This window comes from Somniosus microcephalus, chromosome 6 (assembly GCF_052327205.1).
Source record: "Somniosus microcephalus isolate GS21.2 chromosome 6, FLI_Smic_1.0, whole genome shotgun sequence".
Classification (NCBI taxonomy): domain Eukaryota; kingdom Metazoa; phylum Chordata; class Chondrichthyes; order Squaliformes; family Somniosidae; genus Somniosus; species Somniosus microcephalus.
Window position 1 is genome coordinate 215,169,898 of NC_140992.1, and position 26,380 is coordinate 215,196,277.

Below are 26,380 nucleotides of genomic sequence, written 5' to 3' on the forward strand. Positions count from 1 at the left end.
AGGGATAGGCTACTTTGATGAGCTGAAAGGTAAAACAAATTGCAGTTTGCAAGTAAGTGCAGAGGGGGAGAAATTCGGTATCGCCCCAATTGGGGCGCTAACCTTTGAGAAGTTGATGGTTTAGCGCCAGGCGCTAATCAAACTTGCTGCCCGCTAAATTCAGTCTCAGCAATCAAAGAATGCAGGGGAGCGCTAAATCAGGCATTAATGGCGTAAGGCTCCAAGCGATAACAAATATGAGGTGTTGTGTAATCGGAAGTGAGCATTGGCGCAGGTGCCTTCCAGCCGTTAAAGGGGAGGGTCACTGGAGTCTGCACATCAGCCCCCAATGATTCAGGGAGTGCAGAATGGCGATATGCTGTGGGATGAAATGCAAAGTGCTTTGATGAGCCGCAACACTCCGGGAACTGAGCAGCTTTTACAGGAAACTTTTTTTTATCCGGCCCCGACGGGACCGACGTGGTGCCGGTTTATCAAAAATTCCGGATAACCGAAAGCTATAGTAAAAGATACGGAGAGCTGAGAGCTCCGTATAAAGCAACAAACCCTGTTGCTTAGCAACAGGTTCAGAACAATGGCCACAAGTCCCAAGCATCTCTGTAGCTTAGCAACAGCTGCAGCCACACCCTTGCACAGCAACAGATCAAGGAAGGCAAGTACAATATGAAGTAAAACTTACCTGAACCTACTCCTGAATTTTGCTGGTTAACCGAGATTTCCGGTTATTTAGGTGCCGATAAATCGAAAGTTTCCTGTATTTGGCTGCAGATTCATCCTGCACTCTCTGCCACTCATAACTGACCTTTGGAACAGAAGTTCCTTGACAGCTGGGGCACATCCCTTTAAGCAGCACCACGCCAGCCGGCTGGTTCACATCTCCACTCCCCAGCGCTGTCGGCGTGAGGCGGTAAAGCGGGGGTGCTACTGAAGTTTGCAGATCGGGTGCCCAGCGAGCATTGCACACTCGCTGATGTCACGATCTGCATGGCGAAAGGCGCTAACTGTTATCGCCAGCGCTACAGGGCCGGCAAATTTGCCATGCGGCACAGGATTCGCCCCACTGCGGTGCTACTGCCTGAGCACCTCGCTAGCGCCCCCGCCAGGTGCTAACTGGGGGCACTAACTGACTGAATTTCACCCCCAGAGGCTTTATCCATCTGCCAATCTTTCCCAGGTGAATCTGAATCTCTTTGGCCAACTGCAATTGTTTCTCTATCTTTAATGACCAGCTTCTTGTCTAGATTAATGGTCTATTCTGTTTGTTTTAGGTTTTCCTTTCCTCCTTTTAAAGTGCAGTAACAGTTATTTGGAATGAAAAGATATTTTAAGTGAATTTTGACATTTATCTCACGAACCCGAGATGGATTTGAATCCAAGGGCAATTAATGAAAAGGTCATATTCTATCGCAGAATTGTTCAATCTGCAGCCCTATGGTCGCATGTGGCTCCTGAGCCTGGAAATCAGCCTTCAAAATTCAGACAATTTCATCCTATTTATGCTTAAATTTCTCATTCACTAGTTTGCCCTGTTTGAATTTTGTGGACCTGAATGTTTAAAATGGATTATTTTTACCATTGTTGCCTCACTGGTGGATAAATCATGCTGAATAATAGTGTAATGTTTTGGACAAAAGGAGACTATTGGCTCAGCTAGCCTCCAAACCTCCCATTAGACGACACAAAGTAGAAGGTTTTGCAAACAGTGAGGGGGGACTGTAAAAGACTGCGGGAAGACATGGGCAGGTTGGTGGAATGGGCAGATAAGTGGCAGGTGCAATTTAATGTTAATTAGTGTGAGGTAATACATTTTGGGAAGAAAAAACAAGGAATAGTACTATATACTTAATGGGAAGACACTGAAGGGTGTGGAGGAACAGAGAAATCCAAGGGTTCCAAGAGACAATTCCTGAAAATATAAATGCAGGTAGATAAAGCCATGAAAAGACCAATAGAATTTGGGGTTTTAGAAATAGGGGTATGGAGTACAGAGTAATGATGAATTTCCACAAAACATTGGCTAGGTCACAGCTTGAGTACTGTGTGCAGTTTTGAGTATCCCATTTACAGAAAGATCATTAAAGCCATAGAGAGCATATAGCATAGATTCACCAGAATGATGCCAGGGATGGGAAGCTACAGTTGCAGGGAAAGACTTGAGATACTGGGACTATTTGCACTGGAGCAGAGAACACTTAAGAGGAGATTTAATCAAGATTTTGAAAATCATGAAGCAATTTGCTCAGGTGAATAGGGAAACACTATTTCCTCTGGTTGGTGAGTTAGTGACGAGAAGTCATCAATTTAAAATGATCACTAAACGAGCGAGGAGAGATGTTAGGAGAAATGTCTTTACACAGAGGGCTGTTGGAGCATGGAATACAGTGCCACTGGGAATGAGGCAGTGACTATTGTATCTTTTAAGGGAAAATTGTATAAGTATTTGAAGCAGAGAAAGACACAAGGCTATGGGGAGAGAGCAGGGCAGTCGATTAGCATTGGATTGCTCTAGGAAAGGGTTGGCACACACAAGATGGTTAAATTAATTGAAACTTTACATTTTAAGACTCAAAGAAGAAATATACTAGTGTGGGTTCAACGTTTCCTTGGGCCCCGATTGTTTATGCTGATTTATGCCCACTTCTGCCTAGCTTAAGCTTGGGCGTATTTGAATGAGATCAGGACAATACATGGGTGTAACTTGACATTGGCAAAATGGGTGCTGCTTTGTGTGTAAATTCCGGATTGCCCCCAAGGAGGAAACTCCAGTCTTGTATATGGCCCTCAAGGCTCAATTGTACTCAACTATGTGGCCGACAAATCAAAAGCTTGAACACTCCTATTCTAGCCAATGATACACCCAAATATTCACATGTTGATTACTTTACCATTTAGCTTCTACTATACCACTGCATTACATGCACCAGCATTATGTTTAGTGGTGAGGAGTAGGGATTATCCCAGTGCAGATAAATCTGCAACTAGACATTTCCCTCCTCTGGCATTGTATTTATTTTTGCTAATGTCTTTTTACAAGTTTTCAGACTCTTGTCACATACAGGTCTAGTTTTTTGTTTCCTTTTCTGATTTCTGACTAAAAATGATGTTTTATGATCTAATCCGGTGATTACAGTCAACAATTTTGTCCTTCCTTGCATCATTCAAAATCCCCAGTCGGAACTCGTTGAAAAGGAGATCTGATGCTGCAAAATGCTAACACATGCCCTCCAAATCAGTGCCGTGTAAACTAATTACACAATCAAAAGCTGTTTCTGGAAAGTAGCTTTTATAATGGTACATAACTGAATGAAATTGCACCTCATTATGTGGTATAAATACAGTTTAATGATGCTGCAAAAAACAGCTAAATACATTCTATGGATTAATAATTTGTAAAATTGTAATGGCAGAGCCTGTAATTTTGCTACCCTGTATATATATTCCCCATGAGTGCTTTATATTATAGCTAAGCCCAAAGGTACACAGCATTTCTAATAAAGATAAACAACCAAAAAACCTTTTGAACTTAACAAGCTTGATTTCTTTCATTACCCTATCTGAAACTTGTTTGCCTATTTATAGTTAAGTGCCAAACATAATTGCGCAAATGTTTTTTTCAAAATATAGTGCTGTGCTGAGGTATACCATGGCCGTATCAGTGTGAAAAAACATTATGCTGTTCTTTTTTTTAAAAAGCTTTTTGAAAATGTTAAATATAGAAAATTCTTTATACCTGGACAGCTAATTGCGAAAAATTTGCCAATATGTGTTGGGCTATAGTTAGTGCAAACAAACATTTGCAATACTAAAAAGTAAGAAGAGTGGACAAGTCGCCTGGTCCAGACGGCTTGCATCCCAGATTGCTAAGGGAATTGGGGGAGGAGATAGCAGAAGGGCTTGCCATAATTTTCCAATCTTCCCTAGATGCGGGGGAGGTGCCTGAGGATTGGAAAGTGGCAAATGTGACACCATTGTTCAAGAAAGGGTGTAAGGACAATCCCAGTAACTACAGGTCAGTCAGTTTAACATCACAGAATCACAGAATCACAGAAACCCCACAGTACAGGTAGAGGCCATTTCGGCCCATCGAGCCTGTACCGACACATATCCTACCCGATCCCCGTAACCCCTACACCAACACCAACACATATCCCACCCTATCCCCGTAACCCCACGTATTTAATCCCCCTAACACTAAGGGTCAATTTATCATAGCCAATCAACCTAACCCGCACATTTTTGGACTGTGGGAGGAAACCGGAGCACCCGGAGTAGGGTGGGTAAAGTTTTAGAAACAATAATCAAGGAAAAAATTAACGGGTTCTTGGAGAGGTTTAAGCTAATTAAGGAGAGCCAACATGGATTTGTAGAAGGCAGATCATGTTTGACTAATCTAATTGAATTATTTGATGAAATAACAGAGAGGATTGATGAAGGGAATGCAGTGGATGTTGTCTACATGGATTTTAGGAAGATGTCTGACAAAGTACCACATAGAAGGCTGGTTAACAAAATTGAGGCTCATGGAATAGATGGGTCAGTGGCAGCTTGGATAAGGAATTGGTTTAAGGACAGAAAACAGCGAGTTGTGGTAAATGGCTGTTTTTCAGACTGGAGGATGGTAGACAGTGGTGTTCCCCAAGGGTCAGTGCTGGGGCCACTGCTTTTTTTGATATATATAAACGACCTGGATATTGGAATACAGAGTAGAATTTCTAAATTTTCAGATGAAACCAAACTTGGGGGTGTGGCAAACAGTGAGGATGATAGCAATCGACTGCAGCAGGACATAGAAAGGCTAGCAGAATGGGCAAACAAGTGGCAGAAGGAATTTATTGGCCCAGAAATTCGGGTCGGAGGCTTCCAGCGGGTGCAAGCCTCCGACCTGTACTTACCTAGCACGCCGGCCGTTGAGCTGTGGGCCCGCGTGAGATTCTGATCCTGGGCCTCCTCCAACTGCTGGCGCGCAGTGCTTGCGTATCCCAGGGGCGCAGTTAGTTCGATGTGTCCCCTGGGATCACGTGGGCCATGGAGAGCCAATGGTAGCAGGGAATGCTTCATTCATAAGTTTGACAGGAAGAGCTGTCAAACCAATAAATACTATAAGCCCCAAAACATCACTAAAACCTCAAATAATTTTTTTTAAAACATTGCATTTTTAAAATAAACTATAAATTACATAAAATAACTAGTTTAAACAATAATTTAAATTTTTGAAAAAATTAATTACATTTTCTAACGGGGCTAAAAATAAACTTACCTTTCTTTAAAGTATTTAAAAATAATAAACTTGTGGAAAAATGTTTTAATTTTAATTAATTCACCACTTACCTTGTTAAAAGCAGGCCTTACGACTGCTTTTTACATGTCTAACTTCTGGAGACTTACCTTCCCGGAGAAACCTGGAAAAAAAACGTAAATTCAATGCGCACGTGCTGCCTCTCCCGCGCACGCGTTCCACCTCTTAACCCCTTCTTTCATGGGACCGGAAGTGCCGGTTTCCCATGCATGCGCAGTGCATGCACGAAACCGGCACTTCCATTGGGCTTACGGGTGAGTACCCCATGCGTACTCACCCATGGAGACCCAAATTTCTGGGAATATAGAGAAGTGTGAGGTGAAGCATTTTGGCAGAAGGAACAGGGAGAGGCAATGTGTACTTAATGACACAGTTTTAAAGAGTATGCCGGGACAGCGGACTTGGGAGTTAATATGCATAGGTCCCTAAAGGTGGCAGGACATATTGAGAGAGTGGTTAGCAAAGCATATGGGATCTTGGGCTTCATAAATAGAGATATTGCATACAAAAGTAGAGAAGTTATGCTGAAGCTTTATAAAGCGCTGGTTAGGCCACAACTGGAGTATTAATCCAGTTCTGGTCACCACACTTTAGGAAGGATGTGAAGGCCCTTGAGAGGGTGCAAAGGATATTTACCAGAATGATTCCGGGGATGGGGGATCTTCGCTACGAGGACAGGTTGGAGAAGCTGGAATTGTTTTCATTAGAGCAAAGGAGGTTGAGAGGTGATTTGATAGAGGTGTACAAGATTATGACGGGTTTGGATAGGCTAGACGGGAAACATAGAAACATAGAAGATAGGAGCAGGAGTAGGCCATTCGGCCCCTCGAGCCTGCTCCGCCATTCAATGAGATCATGGCTGATCATCCAAATTCAGTACCCTGTTCCTGCCTTCTCTCCATATCGCTTGATCCCTTTAGCCTTAAGAAATATATCCAACTCCTTCTGGAATATATTTAATGTATTGGCCTCTACTGCCTTCTTTGGCAGAGAATTCCACAGGTTCACCACTCTCTGGGTGAAGAAATTCCTTTCTCTGTCCTAAATGGCTTACCCCTTATCCTTAGACTGTGACCCCTGGTTCTGGACTCCCTGACCATTGGGAACATCCTTCCAGCATCTAGTCTGTCTAGTCCTGTTAGAATTTTATAAGTTTCGATGAGATCCCCTCTCATTCTTCTAAATTCCAGCGCATACAAGCCCAATCGACCCAATCTCTCCTCATACGTCATTCCTGCCATCCCAGGTATCAGTCTGGTGAATCTTCGCTGCACTCCTTCCATGGCAAGAACATCCTTCCTCAGATAAGTCGACCAAAACTGCACACAATACTCAAGATGTGGCCTCACCAAGGCCCTGTACAACTGCAGCAAGACATCCTTGTTCCTGTACTCAAACCCTCTCGCTACGAAGGCCAACATACCATTTGCCTTCTTAACCGCCTGCTGCACCTGCATGCTTACTTTTAGCGACTGGTGCACAAGGACGTCCAGGTCTCGTTGCACTTCCCCTTCTCCCAATCTATTGCCATTTAGATAATAATATGCCTTCCTGTTTTTGACACCAAAGTGGATAACCTCGCATTTATCCACGTTATATTGCATCTGCCATGCTTCTGCCCAATCACCCAACCTGTCCAAATCATACTGGAGTTTCTCGGCATCCTCCTCACAGCACACACGCCCATCCAGCTTTGTGTCGTCTGCAAACTCGGAGATATTACATCTAATTCCCTCGTCCAGATCATTAATATATATTGTGAATAGCTGGGGTCCAAGGACCGATCCCTGCGGTACCCCACTAGTCACTGCCTGCCACTCAGAAAAAGAGCCGTTTATTCCAACTCTTTGCTTTCTGTCTGCCAACCAGTTCTCTATCCATGTCAATACCTTGCCCCCAATCCCATGTGCCTTAATTTTACACGCTAATCTCTTATGCGGGACCTTATCGAAAGCCTTTTGAAAATCCAAATACACCACATCCACTGGTTCTCCCTTATCTATTTTACCAGTTACATCCTCAAAAAATTCCAGTAGAAAGTCAAGCACGATTTACCTTTTGTAAAGCCATGTTGATTTTGTCCGATCCGGTCACTTTTTTCCAAGTGCTCTGTTATTACACTAGTTGATTGTACAAGGACTAGGGGACACAGATTTAAGGTTTTGGGGAAGTGAGGAAAAACTTTTTTATGCAGCGAGTGGTGATGACCTGGAATTCGCCACCGATGGAATTGGTTGAAGTGGAGAGACTCAATGTTTTCAAGGAGAGACTGGATAGGCACTTGAGGGAAATAAACTTGCAGGGCTACAGGGAATGGGACTGACTGGATTGCTCTACAGAGAGCCAGCATGGACTAGGTGGGCCAAATGGCCTCCCTCTGTGCCGTTATGACACAATAGGGGCTAAATTTGTTTGATTTGCGCCTTCTGTTAGCACCCTAAATGGGCACAAATCAACTTGCGCCCAGGCGCGGCGCCACTAACACCTCCCACAAAATTCAGTGGGAAGTTAGCGGTGGCACTAGCCGTTAGCACTGCGCGGCACTGCACCGCTGGCGATGACATCATCGCTGTGCGCAGCACCCCGGTTGTAATATTGGGTGGCGCCCCCCGACTTACTGCCGGACGCTATGTCCGCCGGGGTCAGGGGAGGCCTACCTGCAGCCATTTTTGTTGCTGGCCAACTGCCAGCACCTGCCCCCATTGCTGACCCCGGCCCCCATGAAGCCCCCCCCCCCCCCCCGCCGGCTGCTCTCCGTGAGCCCAGCACTCCTTTTGAAGGCTGGGCTTGTTTGCCGGCACTCCCGATCCCTGTTAGACCTGCTGGGTGCCAGGACGCGCTGCGCCAGGCCCCTCCATTTTAATAAGGGGAGGAAGGCCTGCAGTACCGCGGTGCGACATAATATTGGCTCGCAGCGCCCCAAGAGGGGCCCCTCTTCCCTCTCGCGGCGCTACCTGGGAAAATCGGCCGCGGGGGCGCTAACTTTTTTGCGGCACTAAAATTACCCCCATTACTCTATGGGTGGTCTGGTAAGAAAGTGTGGAGTTTATGGTAAACATTCTGAATGATGCATCTCTTTATTTTTGATGAAGGAGAGTAATAATATTCAAAACTTTCCATTTAATTATTTTTTGATATTTACAATTTGAAGTACAGAGAAGTCCCTGGATGTTGTTGTATCTGTTCAAGGATATTAAAGAAAACTGGGCAGGAAGCAAGCCTGCTGTTGATAGAAATCTATTAACGCCTCAGAGAGTGGGAGAGAGTGACTGACAAGAAAATAGGTAAATATGATGTGACCATTTGTAAGAGGCATTGGTACAATCTTCAGAACTAAAGTGCAGGTTGCTTGTCTTCAATTGTAGGAAAAGTAGTAGAGAGCATAATAATACGAAATTAAGATAGAAGATAATAAGTAAGAACAGACAACGGAAATATAATGGCCCATGTATATATGGATTTCCATGACACTTTTAACTTGGTCTTACTGAAAGCCTAAATCTAGAGAGACAGCGTTCACACAATGCTGTTAGTTGCAAATCAATTTGTTCTGTTAAGTAATAAACTTTATAATTTAACATTTTTTGAAATATTGTAAAAGGTTATTTTTGCTTTCATGAATTTATATGAACTTTACAACCTATTAACAGGTATAAGCATCAGAACATGTGAATGCTGTAGAAAAATGGACCGTATCTGACTGTTACAGCTGTTGTAATTGGCGGTATTTGAATGTAATTGCAATATGAATAGCAAAAAAACAGAGGAATTAAAACATTTTTTAAAAGCCTTGAAATAATTCCTTACATTTTTGTAAATTTACATCATACCTATATCGACACAACAGTAATGAAGAGGAAAACAACTTAGCATGATAAACTAGGAATGATTAGTACTGTATATAACAGTTTTATTGAAACTAGTAACTACAACAAAGAATGGCAAGTGAGGAAGCATAACTGGTCGGCAGCACAGAGAAAATGGAGTAGCAGAGTTAATTGGTAATTGTTTTTGAAATTACTGAGTTCAAATTAGATTCGGGTAAGCTCGATGTTTCTAAAAGAATAAGTAAGTAAAAATAGGGAAAAATTGATTTTTTTTCAGATTTCCAAGTTATTTTTTGTGTTCTAGTTTTAGCAAGAAACAAGTGATGTTTTTGTTCTTGAGTTGAGTTCCTCTTCCAAAATTTGGAAGATTTGGATTTGAATTTTACTTGGAAAGGTTTACGGAGGGATTTCAACCTCAATGGTGCACAAGACAGCAATATGTAGAATATGGCCTAGATTAGAAACTTTTTCACGTTGTATATGAGCTTAAATGACTGACTGATTTTTCTGCTTTTTCTATTGGTTTTTCTGCTTTGTTGGTCGCTGGCTTGTGGTTTTACATTTTCTCCACTGCTTCTGAGCTACGGTGACCGTCAACTTCGCCGTCATCTTCCTGCACCGCAACCAGTTCACATTACCACGGCAATAACCTCTATCCTTCAATTCCCAACCCTTCAAATAGCTTCTGGACTTAACTCGTCTGCTACACCTTTCTCCGAGCTTGGACAACAGTTCGTCGATGCTCCACGCCAACTCCATCCTCCCTATGTCAACTTTTTCCCTCCACGGGACCTCCGACTTTAACTCTGGACACCCTACTATTGTCACCAGCCTATTCCCTGCTACTAACAGGAAATATGCATCCCTATAATTGCTACATAATCAGGCCTATGTAACTTGAGTTTTTTCCTGTGTCCATTTGCTTGCGCATTTTGGCTGCCGCTCCGGACCTGAGCCGTTCCTTCCTATTTCCACTTTTTTTCTCCCCTTTTTGACTTTTCTTTCTAACCCTCCCTCCTGTCATCATGTCACCCTTCATCTCTTTCCTCTTGGATACACTGCCCTCCCAAGTCCCTACCCCAACCCTTCATTACTCTTCGACCATCTTACTCTCCTGTCGGCATCCCAGTCTTGACTCCCTCTTAGATAAGCCTACAGCTTCCCTCTGTGCCTGTCTTGCCATCCTCCGAAGGGCCCACCATGGCACTTGTCGCTGTCTCCTCGCGAGTAGCAACCCCTACTGTCCCATCCTACTCTCTCACCGACCTTCCCATCCAGCGCACCTGCGGGGGGGCTAATCTTGCCAATCTCCTCCCCGTTCAACTCACCCCTCCAAGTGCTGACCCTGTGGACGGTGGCAGTGGGTCAACCATCACCGACCCTCTCTGCATCTCCCTGTAGAATGTCCATTTACTTGCGAACAAGGCCCTTGCCATCCATGAGCTTATCGTGGATGATTGCATCAACATCATGGCCCTGACGGAAACTTAGTTGAGGGGTGATGACACCTTACCCTTAAATTAAGCCTTCCCGCCTGGCTATATCTTCCACCACTTGCCCCGCCCAGACTGCCGTGGTGTCAGTGTGGCTCTCATCACCAAATCACATCTTGGTCTGTCCCCCTACACCTCTGGCACTTTCTCCTCCTTTGAGCATCTCACCTTGTTCTACTCCTCTCACCACTCATTTAACAATCTCGTTCTCTCCCGCCCACCCAAGCACGATAAGAATTTTATCACCGAGATATCCTCACTGCTTTCCTCCCTCACCCTCTGCACTAAGCGACTTCTCATCCTCAGTGATTTCAACCTCCATCTCAATTCATCATGCTCTCTCTCCTCTGAGTTCATTACTCTCCTATCTTCCCTTAATCTCTCCCTCCATGTGAACTCCCCAACCCATATTCGCGGCCAACCCCTTGACCTTGCCATCTCTCGTGGCCTCACTACTCCCACCGTGTCAATCGAAGATAAGGCCATCTCTGACCACTTCCTTGTATCGCTCTCCACCCACATCCCCCTTCCTCCACCCAACCCTACTTCCTTCTGTGTCCGCCCCTAGAAAAAGCTCTCTCCCAATTCTCTTACAACTGCACTTACGAAGTCCCAACTGTCCAGCCTTTGGCCCTCCATTCACCATGATATTTCTGCAGCTACGAATCTGCTCAACCACAGCCTCACCACCTTTGATGCCCTAGTCCCTATTAAAACAATTACTCTATCTCACGCTGGCTGTTCCCCCTGGTATGGCTCACATCTTCGCTCCCTCAAGTCCAAGGGACACAAACTTGAATGGATATGGCAGACAACTGGTTTAGCCATTCACCGCCAGATTTGGCTGGACTACATAAATCACGATCGGGTCCTGTGCTAGTCTGCCAAAACTGTTCACTATTCCAGGATCATTCTGGAATGCAAAGATAAACCCCCAGCTTCTATTCTGTACTGCAAACTGTCTTCTTAAACTCCTCTCCCCTGTCTCCTCCACACTCACCTCCAACAACAAGTACGAGGAGCTCATGGACTTCTTTGTCTCTAAGATTGCAACCATCTGATCAGCTGCCTCTGCCACAGCCCTCCCTTCCCCTAGCCCACCAGGCCAAACGTCCTCTAAGGTTCCCCCCTGCCCTAGCACTGAACTTGCATCTTTCTCCAGTTTCTTTCTGATCTCCCCTCTTGACCTCTCCATGCTCACCTTGTCTATGAGACCCACTTACTGCTCCCTCAACCCTATTCCCACTAAGCTGCTGACCACCCAATTTCCTTTTCTGGCTCCCATGTTAGCTGACATTGTTAACGGTTCGCTATCCTCAGTTACTGTCCCCCTCTCCTTCAAATCTGCTGTCATCACCCCTCTCCTCAATAAAACAACCCTTGACCCCTCTGTCCTTCCAAACTACAGGTACCGCCCCATCTCCAACCTCCCTTTCCTCCCCAAAGACCTTGAACGTGTTGTCGCCTCCCAAATCTGTGCCCATCTTCCCCGGAACTCCATGTTTGAATCCCTCCAATCCAATTTCCACCCCTGCCACAGTACCAAAACAGCTCTTATCAAAGTCACAAATGACATCCTATGTGACTGTGGCAAAGGTAAACTCTCCCTTCTCAACCTGTCTGTAGCCTTTGACACGGTTGACCACTCCATCCTCCTCCAACACTTCTCCACCATCGTCCAGCTGGGTGGGACTGCACTCGCCTGGTTCCATTCTTATCTATCTAATCGTAGCCAGAAAATTACCTGCAATGGCTTCTCTTCCCACTCCCGCATCATTAGCTCTGGTGTCCCCCAAGGATCTATCCTTGGCCCCCTCCTATTTCTTATCTATATGCTGCCCCTTGGTGACATCATCCGAATATATGGCATCAGTTTCCACATGTATGCTGATGACACCCAGCTCTACCTCACCACCACTTCTCTCTTACCTGCCACAGACTCTAAATTGACACACTGCTTGTCCGACATCCAGTACTGGATGAGCAGAAATTTTCTCCAACTAAATATTGGGAAGACCGAAGCCATTGTCTTCGGTCCCCGCCACAAACTCCATTCCCTAGCCACCTACTCCATCTCTCTCCCCGGCATCTGTCTGAGGCTGAACCAGACTGTTTGCAACCTTGGTGTCATATTTGACCCTGAAATGAGCTTCCGGCCACATATCCATGGCATAACTAAGACCGCCTATTTCCACCTCCATAACATTGTCCGTCTCCGCCCCTGCCTCAGCTCATCTGCTGCTGAAACCCTCATTTATGCCTTTGTTATCTCTAGACCTGACAATTCCAATGCACTCCTGGCTGGCCTCCCATGTTCTACCCTATGTAAACTTGGGGTCTTCCAAAGCTCGGCTGCCCGTGTGTTAACTCGCACCAAGTCCCATTCATCCATCACCCTTGTGCTCGCTGACCTACATTGGCTCCCAGTTAAGCAACGCTTTGATTTCAAAATTCTCATCCCTGTTTTCAATTCCCTCCATGACCTCGCCCCTCCCTATCTCTGTAATTTCCTTCAGCCCCACAATCCCCTGAGATGTCTGCGCTCCTCAAATTCTGTCCTCTTGAGCATAACTGATTATAATCGCTCAACCATCGGAGGCTGTGCCTTCAGCTGCCTAGTCCCTAAGCTCTGGAATTCCATCCCTAAACCTCCCTGCCTCTCTACTGTAAGCATCGAACACAGGCCCCAAGGATTTTTGGTTTCAGACCTTTTGAATGACTGTTGCTGCCTGTTTGGAGAAGATAGGAGGGGCCCAGGTGTTCGTGGACAGGAGATTCCAGCCAGGCCTACAAATTAATCATGGTGTGGAGATGCTGGAGTTGGACTGGGGTGGACAAATGTAAGAAGTCACACAACACCAGGTTATAGTCCAACAGCTTTATTTGAAATCACAAGCTTTCGGAGCACTGCTCCTTCGTCAGGTGAAGTGGAGAAATGCATAAAGACACAGCTTATATAGTCAGAGAATCATGTCAGATGTTTACAGGTAATGTTTCCAACTGCCATTTATCACACCGAGCTTGTGATTTCAAATAAAGCTGTTGGACTATAACCTGGTGTTGTGTGACTTCTTAGATTTTTACAAATTAATCATGGGAGAATGTCTGGGCAGACAGAATTCTCTGGGAAGACAATGGGTCCGGGGAGATGACTCATACAGTTACGAGCACCTAGATGAGAGAGCCCCGAAAGGCGGGAACTGGACAAAAGAGGGCCATTGTAAATTAATGGGAAGCCACTTAACCCAGGATCAGGTGAGATGTGCGACCCATCATCTGCCATTAACACCAACACCTAGATGGGATAGCCCCGAAAGGTGGGAAACCAGACAAAGAAGGGTGATTAAAAAGACATCACTGCAGCCACACAGACCTGGAGTGAACTTTTGGGATACAGAGAAGGCAGCTTGGCCATTTCTCTCTCTCTCTCACTTGCTACCAAGAACCAAGCACTCCATCCGGGACGGAGAGAAGAAACCACCACGAGTGACAAGAGCCTTGCCTTGCTCTCCGACTGTAGGAACGAACCTCGAAACTGGGACTTGGATACTGCATCGGCAATACGGAACCAGGAGACACGCTCTACACAGGGAAGCAGCGAGCAAGAAAACGGTCAATCGGGGTGAGCATTGTCCAAGCCCACGCATCCTTAAGACCACTGGTACTGCATGAGGGGGTTGTGTGTCCCAACCAATCCAGAGGGGTTTAGTGGGGAGGTTCTGTGTGTATTATATAGTGTATAATGTTCCAGGGTTTGTGGGACAAGTCTATGTTATACTCTGTACTGCAACACAGTGTAATTTTAGGCGGCTTAACACGAGACAGGGGCCTATTCGACTGGCCAAGTTGTATTGTTGTACTGTTTGTTTTACGCCACCAGGCAATTTACGTACTGGAGGCGGGTGTGTGTGTTAACCTTATTAAACACCGTATGGTTGAGTCTGAAAAGCTTGTCTGTGTCCCAATCCTGTTCACTTTAATTCCTGTCATATAGAATTAAGTAGGAGAGGTGATTCGAACCACCAAGGCAAATCACCTACACTATCTCTCTTTCCTACTTTAAGACGTTCCTTAAAACCTACCTCTTTGGCCGAGCTTTTGGTCACCTGCCCTAATTTATTATGTGGCTCGGTGTCAGTTTTTTGTCTTATAACACTCCTGTGAAGCGCCTTGGGGCATTTTACTACATTATTGGCGCTATATAAATACAAGTTATTGTTGTTGTTGACTGAAAATATACAGCAGCTATTATTAACAAACATTTACACAGAATTGAATCTTGACTAATAAATCCTACAAGATTAGATCTATTGAAGCTAATCTCATTTCCCCTTTCGAGTTGAGCTTTCAACCTCATAACCTCTCCATCACAAAGACGATCTATTTCCACACAAGTAATATCACCTTCATCTGCCCCTGCCTCAGTCTATATACTGCTGAAACTCTCATCCATGCCTTTGTCACATCCAGACACGACTATTCCAATGCTCTCCTGGACGGCCTCCCATCTTCCATCCTTTGTAAACTTCAGCTCATCTAAAACTTGCTGTCCATATCCTATCCTGCGCTAAGTCCTGCTCACCCATCACCCCTACCCTTGCTGACCTACATTGGCTCTTGAGCCCCGAATGCCTTAAATTTAAAATTCTCATCCTCCTATTAAAATCTCTTTATGGCTTTGTCCCATCCCTGTCTCTGTAACCTCCTACACACAAACACTCCATTCTTCTGACTCTGGCCCCTTGTTTATTTCCCCCTCACTTTGCCCCAGCATTGGGAGCTGTGCCTTCAGCCAACTAAATGCTACGCTCTGGAATTCCCTCCCAAATCCCTCTGTCTCTCCTTCTTTAAGACCCTCTTTAAATCCTACTTCTTTGACCAAGCTTTAGATCACCCTCCTAATATTATTGCTTTGGCTTGGCGTCCATTATTTTTGATTATGCCTCTGTGAAGTGCCATGGGGCATTCTGCTATATTAAAGGTGCTTATATAAATGCAAGTTGTTATGTGGAAGTTCCTACTGCCACTTGTAAAGAAGATCAGTAGAACTAGATAGTGCAGTGCATTTGAACACTACCGTTACTCCTGAAATCGGAGTTTAATTCCACTCTGGGCCTGTAAAATCTGAATTTGAATAATCTTGGTTAATTCAGCCGGGAGGAGTCCCAGAATAAAACGAACTATTTTACCAAGGGTGGTAATGTATTCCTTACAAACTTCCAAAGTGAAGTTAGTGAGTTCCCTTCTTACGAGGGAGGCTTCAATTTATACATTGTGTTAAAGAAGCATGTTGAAATTTCATGCAAAAGAAATCAAGTTGGTTTGACCAGTTTAGGAGATGAAAAGAATAGGAAGAGAGTTGATTAACTGTAAATCACTTCTTTCAATGTAGAGAAGTTGAATGCTGCATTTTTCAGATTAAACCCGACAAACTCATTAACCTGAACATTTTAGGACAGTGACAACATTTTAGGACAACATTTTAGTATAACTGAGAAAAAGATAGGTAGTATCATTAAACATTTCAAAAATGTGGAAGCTTTTGCTGTAAGGTTTATGAATTGTTATAAAAGCTGTAGTGTATGTACCTTTAAGAGAGAACTACTTTTACAGCTAGAAACATAGAAACATAGAAGATAGGAGCAGGAGTAGGCCATTCGGCCCTTTGAGCCTGCTCCGCCATTCAACGAGATCATGGCTGATCATCCAAACCCTAGCACCCGGTCCCTACACCGACAGCCATCCCACACAAGCCCTATAACCGTAACCCCGCGTATTTAATCCCCCCTAACACTAAGGGCCAATTAATTTTTTTTTTAATTTATCATGGCCAATCAACCTAACCCGCACATCTTTGGACTGTGGGAGGAAACTGGAGCACCCGGAGGAAACCCACGCAAACACAGGGAGAATGTGCAAACTCCACACAGACAGTCACCCGAGGCCGGATTTGAACCCGGGTCCCTGGCGCTGTGAGGCAACAGTGCTCCTGTATACTGTAGTACCGGCAGTGACCACACCTGTATATAAGCCTTGAGCATGCCTCTGTACCCCAGTCTTGAGACTACCCTCCTCCAGTAAATACCTGTTGATTGTTAAGTTACAGCATCCGTGTGGTTATTGAAAAACATCATACTCTCAAAATCACGGATCTAACAGTGGCGACGAGTGTCGATTCGAATCTACCTGCAACTCTGCATTTCCCTTCGAGGATTTGCTCCGGGAGGGCGGTGGAAGAAAGTCGAGGCCAGAAACACGGGCGTCGACCACGAGCAACCGCCCAGTCATCCGGCAGAGAGTGAACATCGCAGGGGAGGCTGTGGGGAGCCGGGCTTGGTTCCCCAGCCACGACGATCAGCAATAGACTGACGACAGGACCCTTCCCGGACAGCGGCGGCTGGAGCCGACCGACGGCGGAGAGAAAGCCGAGCAGCGTCAACGGGGTAAGACAGAGGGTGAAGCACACAGGGCGCAGCCGGGGGTTGAAAACCGAGCAGCGTCGAGGAAAAACAAAACGGAGAGAGAGAGGGTAAAGCAACAGCTGGGTTCAGGACCGAGCGGCGGAAACGAGAAAGGCGCACAAAAAAAAAAAAAAGAACGCGCAGAGCACAGCCAGGGCTCAAGGGCTGAACAGTGTCCACGGGGAGAAGAAGAGAGAGCACGGGAGACGCCATTGAGCCACGGAGAAGAAGGAAGAGTGCAGTAGATGCCATTTTTAGAAGCCGCAGCGGAGAAGAAGGGCGAGCGCGGGAAGGAAGGAAAGCGCGGGAGACGCCATTTTGCGCCAGCGAAGAAGAAGGGGAAGCGCGGGAGACACCATTTTTGACAGTTTAATCACACCCAGGGATGCCGAAGAGTGGCAGTATCTCTACGTTCGACAATGAAGTCGAAGATTGGGCGACATATGTGGAACGTATTGAGGTGGACTGCAGGGCGAATGAAGTGCCAGATGCTAGGAAAGCACTGGTTTTGTTAAATTCCATGGGTGCAAAAACTTATGGGTTACTGTGAAACCTAATAACACCAGAGAAGCCTGTGAACAAGAATTTCGAAAGCATAGTAGAAATCCTACAGGACCACTTAAACCCCACACCACTGCTGATAGCAGAACGATTTAAGTTCCATAAAAGGAACCAACACAAAGATGAAAGCAACGCTGAGTACCTAACGGAACTGCGCAAGCTATCGAAACACTGCCAGTTTGGAGCGGGACTAGCAGATACGTTAAGGGACAAGTTTGTGTGTGGGCCGCAAAGTGAAGGAACCCAGAAACGGCTTCTATCAGAAAAGGATCTTACGCTGGACAAGGCTTTCAGTATGGCAGTATCACACGAAGCAGCCGCAAGGGGCGCTGCAGAGATACAATGGAGACCGCAAGAATATGGCACCAATGAAATGTCCTATGGAACAAGGAAGTGCTATCGCTGCGGCAGAACAACACATGACCAGAAGGATTGTTGGTTCAAGGACCAAGTGTGCAGACAGTGTGGAAAAGCAGGACACATAGCAAGAGTCTGCAGGTCTGGGAAGAAAACCAACAGTAAGAAATCTCCACAGGAGAAGTACAAAAATGTACACCAGGTGATGGACAGTAGTTCAGACGAACAGAAAAGTGATACAGACTCCAGAAGCAAGGAGCTGGGTTGTCTGAAACTACATAAGGTAATCAAAATGGAGGATCACCAGACTATCTGGGTTACACTCAAGATAGACGGAGTCCAAGTGAAAATGGAATTGGACACAGGATCAGCCCTAACAGTCATAAACCAAAGGGACTACAAGCGGCTATTTTCACATATACCCTTGAAAGCTACAGAGATTGTCTTGAAGACGTACACGGGGCAAAAAGTCTACCCCAAAGGAAAAATAAGGGTGAAAGTGATATATAAAGGCCAGGAAATACCTAAAATGGATATATATGTATTGCCAGATGGAGGACCACCACTGCTAGGACGTGAATGGATCCGGAAGATACAATTAGATTGGCATTCCATACAGGCACTGAAGGTTGAGGCCAAAAAGGATGACGACGTCACACCTGGACGACTGTCAAAAATGCTAACTGACGCAAAAGAAGTGTTCCAGGAGGGACTCGGAACACTAAAAGGCATAACAGCAACGATTAAAATAGAGGAAAATGCAAGCCCAAAGTTTCTTAAGGCCAGACCAGTGCCTTATGTGATCAGACCAGCTGTCGAAGCAGAGCTGGAAGGGTTGGAACGTTCAGGAGTACTGTCCAAAGTAGACTGGAGCGAGTGGGCTACACCCATCATTCCTGTAAAGAAGAGGTCGTTGAGTAATACGCCTGGGGAACCAAAGAAGGTCCGCATCTGTGGGGATTTTAAGGTGACAGTGAACCCAGTCCTTCACACGGTACAATATCCGCTTCCGCGAATTGAGGATATTTTCGCCTCGCTATCTGGAGGTAAACGCTTCACCAAAATTGATCTAGCCCAGGCGTACTTGCAAATGGAGGTAGAAGAAGCCTCGAAACAATACCTTACGATTAACACTCATAAAGGTCTCTATCAATACAACCGGCTGGTGTTCGGGGTAGCATCAGCTCTGGCTATTTGGCAAAGGGCGATGGATCAAGTCCTGCAAGGGATTCCAGGGACCCAGTGTTATTTGGACAACATCCTGGTCACGGGCGAAAATGACAGTGATCACCTTGCCAACTTGGAGAAGGTGCTCACCAGATTAAAGGAATATGGGCTACGAGCTAATCGCCACAAGTGCGAGTTTTTCCAGAAGCAGATCTCGTATTGTGGCCACGTCATCGATGAAGAGGGGTTACATAAGTCCCCTGAAAAGATTGAGGCAGTAGTCAAGGCTCCAGCACCGGAAAATGTGTCACAACTGAGGTCGTTCCTCGGGCTGGTAAACTACTACCATAAGTTCTTACCAAATTTGTCCATGGTATTACACCCACTGAACACCCTACTGCAAACAGGGGTACGATGGAAGTGGAATGACGAACATAGACGAGCTTTCCAGAAGTGTAAAGAATTGATCACATCAAAAGAGGTGTTGGCCCATTTCAACCCAGCACTACCAATTCGTTTGGCATGTGATGCATCACCCTATGGTATTGGAGCGGTGCTGTCGCACAAATTCCCAGACGGGTTGGAGAGGCCAGTAGCCTTTGCGTCTTGGTCACTAACCTCAGCCGAGCGCAACTACGCCCAGATTGACAGGGAGGCCCTCAGCCTAGTATGGGGAGTAAAAAAATTCAACCACTATCTGCATGGGCAGAAGTTCACCTTGCTGACTGACCACCAACCACTTGTCCCCATCTTTAATCCTAAGAAGGGCGTTCCAGTGATGACGGCTCAATGGTTAAAAAGATGGTCCCTCTTTCTAGGGGCGAATCAATATGAAATAGAATATAAAGGCACGAAACAGCATGGAAATGCTGATGGGCTATCGCCCCTGCCACTGCCTACTGTGGAGGAAGCACCAGCAGTGGACCCTGTCGAGATATTTTATTCGTCAATAATTGAACGATTGCCAGTAACGAATGCGGATATAGAGAAGGAGACCCGCAATGATCCGACGCTGTCTCGGGTATATGATTTGAAGGTGAGGGGATGGCCAACGCATGGCGACTCACTGTTGCCAGCATTCTCATCCAGAAGAGAACAGCTGTCAGTATGCCAGGGGACAGTGATGTGTGGATCCAGAGTGGTGATTCCACCCAAGTTGAGAGAGAGAGTGCTAAATGAGCGACATGAAGGTCATCTGGGGGGAGTGAAAATGAAAAGCCTTGCTAGGGCTTATGTGTGGTGGCTGGGAATCGATCAACAAATCGAAGACCTAACCAAGAGCTGCTCAGGATGCCAGAAGGTCCAAAATGCACCACCACATGCCCCTCTACACCCATAGGAGTGGCCCTCCCCTCCATGGCAATGGGTGCATATTGATTTTGCTGGTCCATTCATGGACTCAATGTTCGTAATAGCAGTGGATGCTCATTTGAAGTGGCTTGAGGTGATAAAAATGTCCTCAACCACTACAGAGAAAATGATTGCAGTCCTACAGACCATATTTGCCAGAAACGGCTTGCCAGAGCAGATTTGCTCTGATAATGGACCACAGTTTGTGTCCGAAGTATTTCGAAAATTTATGAGAAGGAATGGGGTAAGGCATTACACCTCCGCCCCGTATCATCCAGCCACAAATGGATTGGCTGAGAGGTTCGTACAAACCTTTAAGAAGGCGATAAAGGCCATGTGCGACGATGAAATTCCACTACAGCATAAGGTGGACAATTTCTTATTAGCTTACCGAAACGCGACACATGCAGTTACCAACCAGACCCCGGTCATGATGTTCTTTAACCGAAGGTTGCGATCTCGTCTGGACTTGCTTAGACCAAATGTGCGAAGAAATGTTGAGGATAAACAATTCCAGCACATCAATGAGAAGCCGACAAGGAGCTTCAATGTAGGACAACCAGTCTTGGCCCGTGACTACCGAACAGAGAAATGGCAACCCGGAACGATATGCACACGGCAGGGGCCATTAATGTATACAGTGGATGTCGGGGAGAACATTGTGAGACGCCACGTTGATCAGATCTTAGCGTCACAGGTACGAGTCAACCCCATGTCTTGCGTACCTGGGGATGAACCCGACATACCGGTATCATCTACCTGCGAACCAGTAGCAGTGGAACCCGATGAACTAACCGATGAAAAGGGGCCAGAATCGCCTCCGCACCAAGAACAAGAACCTCAGGAAAGGTGCTATCCCGAAAGGATCAGGAAGCCGCCCCAAAGACTGAATCTGTAAATGGACTATTGTTGTTTAATGTACATGTTAAAGTGTTAATTGTTATTTGAATATTATGGGTACTACTAATGTAAAAGGGGAGGAATTGTAGTGTATGTACCTTTAAGAGAGAACTACTTTTACAGCCCCTGTATACTGTAGTACCGGCAGTGACCACACCTGTATATAAGCCTTGAGCATGCCTCTGTACCCCAGTCTTGAGACTACCCTACTCCAGTAAATACCTGTTGATTGTTAAGTTACAGCATCCGTGTGGTTATTGAAAAACATCATACTCTCAAAATCACGGATCTAACAAAAGTAGCTTGATAGAATGCTATATAAACTGAAAAGGTCTAAAATGGAATTTGTGAAAGTAAATTGCAGACAAAAATTTAAAACTTTAGGGGGGAAAAGTTCAGTATCGCCCCGTTTGTGGCGCCATTATCGGCCGTGCGCAAAGTTTAGCGCCTGGCGCTAATTATCACCTCCGACAGCAAACTTGGCTTTTATCGGCCCTGGAGATGATTGGAGCACTAAATCAGGTGCTTCACACCTGTCTTAAGGAGCAAAGGCTGAGGAGCAAGGCGCTACCTCAGAGCGCTGGCAAAGCAAAGAAGGGCAAATCAAAATAAACTTGCAAAGTGCTGCTCAGTACTCAAAACTCCTTCACACAGCGTTGAATCTCTCCAGAAGTCTCTCTCTCTCTCAGAATGCGTGGTGCAAAAATGTCACCGACAAAAACAGGCAGGAAGCAGTCACCTTTAAATAGCACTCCCCTAGTCCCTTTCTGACAGCATAACGCTCTCCTCAACCTGTCGTTGCAAAATGTCGAGTTAATTTCGTGAGCGGCGCAAACATCGCCGTGCCCGGGTGCTAGTTGCTTTGCGCCCCATTAGCACCCTCTTAAGGCGCTAACAGGAGGCGCAAACAACTGAATTTTTCCCCCTAGGGGCGAGAAATTCGGTATCGCCCCATTTGGGGTGCTAAATTTTGAAAGCTGGAAAAATTAGCGCCAGGCGCTAATGATTCTCAGCTTTCGGTAAATTCAGTGTTAGCACTCCAGGAAGGAAGTGGAGCACTAAACCAAATGCTACTACTTTCCTTCTGGAGCGTTAAACCAAGCGGGGCGTTGTAGTAGAGGTGCAGCGCTGCACAATGACCACTACAGCACTGCCGGTATCCGAGGCTCCTTCCCTCCCTTAAAGGGAAGGGCCATCGCTGCAGGCTCTGCATTTCAACGATGTCCCTTGTCGCCGACGGCAGCCGGGATCCGCGATGATCAGCCCCAAGCACTCTAACAGAGTGCAGGGCTGATCAATCGTGCCATTTAAAAAAAATTTAAATGCACCTGAAAGGAAGGAAACACATTTCTACTGAAGACCAGCGGCCTTACCTTTAATTAGCGCTCCTGAAGCGCCCGGCCTCCCGAACACCTCCTGCAGCTGTCGGTATTAGCGCCCAGCGATGCTGCAGGGGACGTGACTGAATTCCGGGGCGATGCGCAGCCAGATGGCGTCACGATCTCCGGGCGCAGGAGAGCATGGCACTAGGGGTTACCACCACCGCAAACCGCCAGGTGAATTTCGCGGGCGGCGGTAACATTGCCGCGCCCGGGCGCTAAGTCCTTAGCGCCCCTGGGAGGTGCTAACCAACCAAATTTCTCCCCCTAGGAAACTAATATGCTTAGGAAACATGGCCCAAGGGTAATTGGGCCTCTACTGATTCTTACTCAAGTTTCAGTCTGTATCAGCTACATAATTTCCATTTCTCTCCCACAATGGCAATCCAAAGTCATTGATTGATGCTATGCTTGTGTTCTAACTGTGGATAAGAACATTTTAAGTCCTGTGGAAATGCAGAAAATTATTATTGTTATTAGACACTTATCTTTATCGCTTTATACAGTGAATCAAATATTTTGGTAAATAACCTAAGCCTATTAGTGAAGTGGACAGAGATCTGCAGTACTCGAGCAAAAATGTTAGCGATACCCCTTTCCCCACCGCCTCCCTCCCTACACCAAGTACACAAACGTTAATAACAGGTTTGTACAACCTTTCACCTATTGGCCATTACAGCTTTATTCTTTGTTGCAAATCAAACAGCTAAATTCTGTTGTTTTTATTTTTGGATAATGACGATATGTTGTTTTCATGGTTTGTCAACATAGGTCTTGCATAACTTTTATATGGTCAGCATACCAAGTGTGTATCCTAGACATGTTAGAAGGTCTTGGTCAGTTATACTAATAAGGTTGGCCAAAGACAACACACGATGTCACCATCTATTTTTTTTCTGCCTGCTTCTCATACTGTATCCCTGTCATCGCTCTTCTAATTTGGGCATCCAGTATACTATCCCACTATTTCAGCTTTGGACTTACATATTACATATGAGCTCCAATTTAGTGAGGTGATACCAGCATAACTTGCAGCAATCCAATTTTACAATGACTGCTTTGGTGTATTTTAGTGAGGCTGCACTATCAGCATGAAGGGACCTAATTAGGTCAATCAAGTTCCACTCTGAACTGTATGAGTTCAGGCGAGGGTTTGCACAGTGTTGGCCTGATTCAAAAACTGGGTGCATCAGTATTGAACTGTTGTTTCACTTTCATTTAAAACTTAGATTTTATGGTTGGGAGCATTTAGAATGTTTTATGTTGATTATTTTGCAATGTTTATTTGGTTCCCTGGTGTTGCCTTTTTGCACAATCATTACTTTTGCTATGTTACACTTGTAGAGCTGATTGAAGTACATGTTTTACAGTAGTAAGCATGACCTCATGGGTGATCCATCCATGATGGTAAATGGCCAAAATTAATCTCTGATGTCCTTGTGTGTAACTATGGTTCTCTTCTCTTCCATATTAAGGTTAAATCTGAACTAGATCACCTGATGTACATAATAAATACTTTTACCATTTTCCAGGTGGAAAGCAGAGCCCAGTGGAGAAGACACAGAACATTTTTCACTTGGCTCAGAGTGCCATTCATGGAATGCATGTGGTCATCAAGGCTCCTCAAGACACCTCCAATGCATACATGAACAATAATACCCATGCAGTGTGCCACACCTTCCATGGAGAAAAAGGCAGCAAGTGTGAAAAGGAGAGTCAGCTTACTTTTGTACACACCTCCAAACTCTTCCCACAGTTTCAACCAGGTCTGGTGAACCTTGGAAACCAAGTTGACCTATTTCACCATCTCTTATCATGTAACCTGACCTGACATCTTTGCAGGGGAGTGAACCTTTGCCCCAAAATGAACCACTCTCCTTGGCTGCACCTCCTGCAACAGGATATCCAAGGATTGATCACTGAAAAGGGCAATTTTGTCTTTGTTGCTCGTTGAGGCCATTGTTTTACAGAGCAAATGGTGGTTTGGTCTGAAATAAGACATCTTCCATTTAAGGATGAGCATCTTCCCTTTAAATGCTACTGATTGCCCAGATTGTGCGACTGGCAGCCAATGAATGTGCAGGCCTGACTCTGCACAGGAAGTCTAAGCAAGTAAAAGGGTCTCAAAATTTGGCATGGCACAGCCCCAGCGTTACTGACAAGGGTCACCTGCACCATGGGTTTGCCTAGTCCCAATTTTTCTGAGACCACAAAATCAGGGCTATGGCCTTTTCCCAGCTGGCATCCATTCTGCAGTTTACTGCATTACATTCTAAAAGCTTGTTTAAAATATCTATCTTACAACACTTGTATTGCACTGAGAGCCGAATTACATAAGCTGCTGAAGCTTATTTAAACAGTGATGCCACCACTTACTGCAGAATTCTGCTGGGGATCAAACACTCTGACCAAATCCAGAACAAACAGTTTTATTACCTTGTGGAATGAGAGCTTCGATTGGACTTAATCCATCAACAGCAGCAATGGTGGATCAGGCACATCCTTCACAAAGATGAATATAAAGCAGCGAATACCTGCACACTTCTGCCCACCAATGGTCTTTGTTGTGAAGGTTTTGAACACTATTATATTCACTATGCGCTACAGATTAATTAACCAAACACCAAACTGGTTTTAGAGGAAATCTGCAGCATTACGTAAGGTTGAGTTAATTAGAAATAAACCACAAAAATCTTCAACATCGCAACCAGTTGATGACAATGATATTGCAGACGTTATTAAATAATATCATGATGAATCTATGGTTTTAAACTTGCAATGTTACTCAGCTATTTTAATAGGGTATGTTGGGGCAATTGTTTATTTGAATAGATGTTTTACCCTCTCTGTTATTCAGATCAGAGGAGAACAAAGTGACTGCACATTTAGATCAAATGAAACATCATCTTAGGACTAAAGGTGTGGTTGTTTGGCCCATGTTAATTGTGTGTGAGTTGTGTCCTCAAGACAAATATTCACCAGGTTGTTTAGTATCAACACAGAAAAACTCAAAGGGTAAATGATTGTCCTACAAAATAAGCTACTGTCTGTAAACTGAAGAGGCACAAGTCTGGCTCTGATTGTCCAGCCCTGAAATAATCAGAAAATAAATATCACCAGCCATCTGATTTTAGCTGACTATTGTTTAAAACTCTTCACAAAAATAACTTGGCTCTTTATTCTTAAGATTTTTTGGAGCTGAGGATATGAACAGTATTTGAACTAATTCAGTGACTAAAATTCAGTTTCTGTTTAGTTTTTTGGACTTTCATTCAAAATTTGTTGGGGCCAATAATTTTCAGATGATTTTCTACTATTCTGATCGGAATTCAGCAATCCATGGGGATTGGGTGGTACAAAATTTACCACATGGTCCCTTCACCTCTGGAACTTTTAAAACCAGCCCAGATTGTTAGGATTAAAACGTCCTTTCTCCATTAGCTGTAGTGGGCTATGAGAAATTACTTTGGCCAGTCACAACCCAAAACTTGGTGGGTGCAGATTTGGTGCTCAAAATTTGTTGTATAGAAGGTGAATTTTCAACTTGCAGTGAAACCAATGTTGCATTGCAATGTTGAAATGGAAATCA